We start from the raw sequence: 7,591 nt of genomic DNA on the forward strand, positions 1-7,591 counted from the left end.
GAGCCTCCGGGCTGGTGAATGGGGTGGTGCTAGTGGAGTGCTCACACGGAAGCCCCAGCTCTTCCCCCTTACCTGCCCCTGTGCACCTGCTCCACCTGGCTGCTCCTGCCCGAGTCACATCCTTTTATACAAACCAGTGATCTAAGCAAAAGGTTTCTGAGTTCTGTTAGCTGTTCTAGCAAATGAATCGAACCCAAGGAGGCAGCCTGGGAACTTCTGACCTGTTGCGGGGGGAGGGGGAGGGGGGAGAGAGGGGAAGGGGGGCGGTCAGAAGCTCAGGGAACAGCCTGGGCTTGGACCTGTTCCAGTCTCAGCCAAAGAGGCCTGCTTCTGGCTCCAGCTGGGAACTAAACATATTGCTGTGACGCCAACATCAGAGCCGAATTGTTGAACCCCAAAGAGTTCAGAGTAAAACACCAAATTGGCTTGGGAGGTAAAGGAAGTCTATAAAACGTTGTGTCAAAATCGCAGTTCAATTTATATGGAGTTTGAAAGCATTTGGCACTTTCGCATAAAAATTTGGCAGAGTCCTGTGTGCCTGCCTCCAGGGGAGGCCAGGGGTCCTCCCAGGGCATGCGGGTGTGCAGGTAGGCGGCAGGCTGCTCTGGCCACGGATGGCTCCGTAAGGTGCTTCAGGGGCGTGGCCAGGCAAACACTCTCAAGTTCAAAAGGAAAACCGGTTATTCCCAGTGAGGACATTTTTCAGCTTGCAGGTGTAGGCCCAGAGGACAGAAGGGCAGGAAGGAAAGGCAGAGGCTGGTGGAGGAGGGGCTGGCCCAAGGGGGTGGAATAGGGGCGGAGCGCCCCCTGGCGGTAAGAGAGGAGTCGCTGAGAACCGCGAGGGGCTCCTGGCCCCAGCTTTCACCAGTTGGTGGGTCAGTGTCGATGGCAGGGTGTATCTAGAGCCTCTGTATCTGAGCGAAGCCATAGGAGGGGATGGAGAGTCCGCCTTCCACGCAGGCGAGCTGGCCCGGCCCTGGGCACCGGGAGGAGCCCCCTGCGCGCTCCCTCGCTGGCACTCGGGGGTCTCCTGGGGCTTCTCAAGAGGAGCTGCAGGCACATCCGCCTTCAGTGGGGGGTAGGTGACTTCTCCGGTTATCTCGTTTACCCAGAAAAACGTATCGAGAGGTTTCTTCCTCTGTTCAAAGTGGCTCGTAGACATAGCTGCAGGGGAGAGCAGGACACACAGGTGCGCCTTCAGTGGTCCACAGTGCGGGGAGGGCCCCACCCACGCAGCCCAGGGCAGGGAGCCTCCCCCTGGGCTTCTGTGAGCCACCTGTGCTCCGCCTGTCAGGGAGACCCTCCCAGGGGCTCCAGAAATGTCCCAGGACCAACCAGGTGCACGCCTAACGGGAGGCTCCAGATGAATTCTTTTTAAATCTTAACCAAGTACACTTAAGACGTACACTGTACATCTGGGCCTAGTTCAGATGTATGTGCGTGCGTGTGCACTAGCAATTTCATGGAACATAAATGATTATGTGCAACAGTCTCTATGCGATTTTTTCATGCAATGCAATTGGGCTATATCCCTTAAGAAAAAGCTGGTCGCCACTCCTTAAACTCATTTTGTAAAGGAAGCGACAATGATTAGTGAACTATAGCTGGGGAAAAACAAAAACAAAAAAACCTTTCTTAGATTAAGAGGAGGATGGAGAATGCTGGATCATCTAACAACAAAAAAAATCACTGGTAAATTTTACAGAAACATAATCATGTGTGGTCTGCAGAATGGTCCCCCAAAAGTGGCCATGCCCTAATCCTTGGAACCTGTAAATGTGTTTCATTACATGACAAAGGGACTTTGCAGATATAATTAAAACCACAGATCTTACACGAGGGACATTACTCTGTATGATCCAGGTGCCCCAATCTGACCACTTGAGCCCTGGGAAACAGAGACACAGCCCAAGGAGTGAGAGGGAGTCTAAGCGTGAGGAGGCCTCGGCCTGCTATTGCTGGCTCGGTGATGGCGGAGGCCAAGTGCAAGCCATGAGAAGGAAAATTCTGTCAACAAAACCAATGAGCCTGGCTGGGACTGGGTTTTCCCCCAGAGTCTCCGGATAAGAGCTCAGAGCGGACAAAATGCTCGCTTGACGTGTGTGAAACCCTAAACAGAGTCCCACGCCTCGCTCGAGAGACTCAGGACCTACAACTCTGGGAGATACGGGGCTCTTGTTCCAAGCAGCTACAGCTGTGGTCCTGAGTCACAGCAGCAACAGGAAACTCTCCCGGCACGTGAACACTTTCCCGGGACCAGTGCCAGACAGGGCCGCAAAGCTGCAGCTTCCTGAGCTCAGGGGAAGCCCCCCTTGGTGTGGGCCGAATGGCAGGTCTGGGGGACTCGTCCTACTATCTGTCATGCTTGGTACTTCACCTTCTTTACAACGGAGAGTGACTGCCCCCCCCCCCCCCCCGAGAAATGTCAAGGCACACTACCTAGATGATCGACTAGGTCAACCAGTCTTCAAGGTCCTGACACCTGCAGCCCACGAGAAGCTCCGATTTGCCCCAGGCAGAGAGGGTCTGCTCACTCTCCCCTGATGGTCCCCAAGGCCATGGGCAAGTCAGCATATCCTTCCGGGATGCCCAGAATCGGGTGGCTGATAGCAAGGGCACAATGGGCTCAGCAGATGGCCAGGACTTGGGGGACTGGAAAGGTATGAGGTGTTTGAAGCTCACCTGTCTGAAAGGTCTGGAGTGGAGGATTCATTGGTGGGAGCTTCAGACAGGAGGGGGAGCCTTAGAAGACTGGGGGCTCCTAGCAACCTGATCTTTATTGTGTCAGGCGCCTCCCGGCCTATCCCAGCCTAGGTTCTGCCCACTGTAGAAGTAGCGCCGGCTCTACGCATGGGGGTTAGCCACGCCGCATGCCAGAGTGTGGGAAATGCCCTCGGCTCAACGTGGCCAGGGCGAACCGGGTTTTCCAAAATTCCATTCTTTGTGTTGTTTCCGATATTTACGTTCTGTACGTTTTAAAGGGCCACGAGGCATTCTCATGAGATTTGTTGGCTCATATGGTCACTCTGTTTAACATTTGGAGGACTGCCAGAATATTTTCCCAAGTGGCTATCTGGAGTCTTAGATAATTCTCAGACTCTTCTTGGGGCTTTTAAGTCTGAGTTCGTTGCAGCAAAATAAGGTCGCGTTCAACAGCTATTCATTACCAGGTCAATGGGTAAAATCAACTGCTTCTGGCAGAACTTACACCTTTACGTGACCAGTTGTCCATAATTTAACACACGTGATTCCCTGAATATATATAATTGGTCTCAAAGTTTTAAGTCAAACATCCTAGGAATTTTTTAAATAAAATGATTCAGAAAAGTGGTGCCAGTTTATTAACTGATCGGTTTCACAGCCACCCTTCTACAGATGCCTAGGGGCGGGAACTCTCTGATCCACACCTCTGCTTTGCCAGCTGGCTCCCTGGCCATCAGGGAGTATAAGGAGGCAGCAGTGCTGGAGAAGTGGAATGATCAATTTTGTCTGTCAACTTGCCTGGCCAGGGTATGGAGGAGAGACTGAGAGCTGCTGGACCTGGGCCATCAAGAGGTTTGTTTGGCCGAAACCGGTTTGGCTCAGTGGATAGAGCGTCAGCCTACGGACTGGAGGGTCCCAGGTTCGATTCCAGTCAAGGGCACGTGCCTTGGTTGCAGGCACATCCCTAGTGGGAGGTGTGCAGGAGGCAGCTGATCGATGTTTCTCTCTCATCGATGTTTCTAACTCTATCCCTCTCCCTTCCTCTCTGTGGGAAATCAATAAAATAAAAAAATAAATAAGAGGTTTGTGCCGAAACCGGTTTGGCTCAGTGGATAGAGCGTCGGCCTGCGGACTAAAGGGTCCCGGGTTCGATTCCGGTCAGGGGCTTGTACCTTGGTTGCGGGCACATCCCCAGTAGGGGGTGTGCAAGAGGCAGCTGATCGATGTTTCTCTCTCATCGATGTTTCTAACTCTCTATCCCTCTCCTCTCTCTTCCTCTCTGTAAAAAATCAATAAAATATATTTTTTTAAAAAAAAGGAAGTTTGCCTGGGAGACATGGGGCGGGAGACTACGCGCTTGCTGACCTCCGAGTCCTTCAAGAATCTCAACACCCCGGAAGCGGCCAGGTGCGCACGCTCGGCGACCGGCCACCGCTGCAGACCCAAGGGCCGACGCAGCCACCCCGGACCAGCCCGCCGCCGCGCACCGGGCACACCGGAGCTTCGCCGAGCCCGCCGCCCAACGAGTTCTGCGGTGGCTGCCCTGGAACTCTGAGAAAATGGCCGAAGGAATTGCTGAGAGGGAATTGACCAACAGGAATTGGGATCAAGAAGACGAAACCCCGCTGGGTCCCGGATCCGGGTGAAGCCGCGTGCCCCTGGGTATGGGTGAGGCTGGGAACTGGGTCCGGGTGAGGCTGAATCCTGGGTCCGGGCGAGGCCGCGGGCCCCTGGAGCCGGGTGAGCCCTGGGCCCCGGGTCCGGGCGAGGCCGCGGGCCCCTGGAGCCGGGTGAGCCCTGGGCCCCGGGTCCGGGCGAGGCCGCGGGCCCCTGGAGCCGGGTGAGCCCTGGGCCCCGGGTCCGGGCGAGGCCGCGGGCCCCTGGAGCCGAGTGAGCCCTGGGCCCCGGGTCCGGGCGAGGCCGCGGGCCCCTGGAGCCGGGTGAGCCCTGGGCCCCGGGTCCGGGCGAGGCCGTGGGCCCCTGGATCCGGGTGAAGCAGTGCCCCTGGGTCCAGCCGAGACCAAACCAGAGGGAGTCGGACCTGCATTACCACCATTTGTCCACCATCCAGAGCTGAGGGGTCAGTGCCGACATGTACTCATAGGGAACCGGTGGACATTGATATTGGGTCTCAAAAGAACTGTTGGTCCAGAAAGAAACTCACTACAGACTGATTCATTTGCCTGTCAGCATAACTATTATTGCTCGTCGCACATTCAATTCTTATAAGTATATCTATAGTGACACATGATTTCGCTCATCTAGGGGAAATGATGAACAACATAGACTGATGAACAAGAACAGAACCAGAAACAAGGAGGCATCGATCGGACTATCGGGCCTCAGAGGGAGGATAGGGGAGGGTGGGGGGAGGGGGGAGAGATCAACCAAAGGTCTTGTGTGCATGCATATGAGCCTAACCAATGCTTAAGTTCAACAGAGGGTTGGGGCATCCAAGGGGAGGGGTGTGGGATGGGAATGGGGGGATGAGGACAAATATGTGACACCTTAATCAATAAAGAAATTAAATAAATAAATAAATAAATAAAAATTTTTTTAAAAAAAAAAAGGAGGTTTGTTTGCATCCCAGCCCCCTCCCCGCCCCCAGGGACTGCCTGATGTCTGCCTGACATTAACCAGCACCCCTCCCCTGCCTCCTGGAATGTGCTGCGTCTAGAAAACATTCCAATTGTCCTGACCTGGTCAAGCATGTAAGGCAATTTCCCGCACCTGGAAACAGTCACAGATTATCCGTTTATGTGACTATTCCCTGCTGCCCCCTCTGACACCCCCGCCCCCGCCCCCCTTATCTTTGCTTCATATAGTTAGTTCTCTGGCGCCAACTGAGCAGTGCGGGGACTCGTTCCATCTTGCAACTGCCCGAGAAATGCTTCAAATCCGTTTCCCTTAATAATAAACCTTTACCAGCAGTTACCCTGGAGGGCCTTGCCTCTTGATTTGGTCTCTCCCCGCCCTCTACTTACAGAGAGAGATTTTCAGTCTCAGGACCTTTCCCTGGCTCCGCGTGTCCTAACGCATGGGGTGCCCAGTGATTTGATCTGTTATTCTGGGTTTTTCTGTGAGGGTGTGTTTTGATGAGATTAACATTAAAATTGATGGACTGTGAGTAGAGCAGATCATTCTCCATAATGTGGGTGGGCCTCAGCCAATCAGCTAAAGGCTTGAACAAAACAAAAAGACTGGCCTTCCCAGGCCAGAAAGAACGCTCAGGCAGCCAGCCGTCGGATTTCACCCGCATCTCCGGCTCTTCCTGGGTCCCCAGCAGCCAGCCATCGGACTGGAACGGGAGCCCGTGCTCCATAACCACAAGCCAATTGCTCATCATAAACCTCTTTCTACATATACACATACATCCCGTTGAGGTTTCTCTGGAGAATCCCAATACAAGGAGGATTTTCCTTCCTGTTTTGTGGGCATCACTTCCTGTTCCCAAGGCCCGCACCCCAGCAGCGCAGCCTCTCTGGGTGGCAGCAGTGCAGTCCAGCTCGAGACTGGCCAACGTGGGGCGCTTCTTGAGTGCAGACACCAGCCCCAGCCCCAGTGCTCGCCGCCTCGTAGGTAGGGGTTCAGCTCATAGGGGTTCTCTTCCAATGTCTCACCTTTGAACAACTCTAACCACTCCTCTTTGTTCCTGCTTTGTAGCTCGCACTGTAGAGGTGGGACCGATACTGTATCACCACCCGAACTGGTTCAGATGTCCAGACTAATGACATCATACACATCAACAGGTTACAGAAAAGTGTATTCCTCACATAATGAGGCTCCCTGGGGAGAGGACAGACACTTATGCCAGCTGGTTTGCCTTGATAGAAAGGAGGGGTGAGCCGTTCTGCTTTTATTGTGGACTAGAGGCCAGGTGCATGGATTCATGCACTGGTGGGGTCCCTCAGCCTGTCCTGCACCCTCTCACAATCCAGGACCCCTCTGGAGATGTCAGACTGCCGGTTTCAGCCCGATCCCCACAGGCCAGGCCAAGGGACCCCACCGATGCATGAATCCGTGCATGGGCCTCTAGTATGTATGTGTTTGGTTAATCTCTTCCCACCCTCCCTCCTTCCCTCTGAGATTCATCAGTCTGTTCCATGTTTCCATGCCTGTGCATTGAGTGTCTGCCTCCTGATGTCAGTGCACATCATAGCTGCCAGTTGAATGGTCGCTTAAGTTTTTATATATATAGATGGGGTGAGGGTTCCAGTGCAATGAAAAATGCCCGTTTCCTCTCTGGAGCTGAGGAGTGTTTGGGCTTTCAGATCAGCCTGCCCAGATGTGAGAAAGAGGGCTTGAAAGTTCAGGTTATCGGTGGTCAAACATCTAAAAGGGGGTCAGTCCCGTATTACAGCTCACGCAGTCCTGCAGGGGGTGTGGTGAGGGGGGGAGTCACCTGCTCCTCACTTACCACCTCCATGATGCCTCCCCATTTTCTTTCTGCCTTTTTACTTAGATATATCTAGTGAACAATTCTTTTTTTAAAAAAAGAATATAAATTTATTTATTTTAAATCCTCACCTGAGGCTATTTTTCCATTTATTTTTAGAGAGAGTGGAAGACAACAGGAAAGACAGAAACATCGATGTGAAAGAAACACCTCAATTGGTTGCCTCCTGCAGGCGCCCTGACCAGGGCCTGGGCCGGGGAGGAACCTGTAACCGAGGTTCGGGCCCTTGACCAGAAATGAACCCAGGACCCTTCAGTCAGCAGGCTGACATTCTATCCACTGAGCCAAACCAGCCAGGGCTAGTGAACAATTCTTTATAAAGTTCTTGTTAAAACAAATGGCATGGTTTCTGGCCCCAGACTAGAACCTGGCTGATGCAAAACCCTTCCTCTTGGCAGGGTCAGCATGAACTTAAAAAGCTGTGGTGGCTGG

Source organism: Cnephaeus nilssonii, assembly GCF_951640355.1.
Source record: "Cnephaeus nilssonii genome assembly, chromosome: 17".
NCBI lineage: Eukaryota > Metazoa > Chordata > Mammalia > Chiroptera > Vespertilionidae > Cnephaeus > Cnephaeus nilssonii.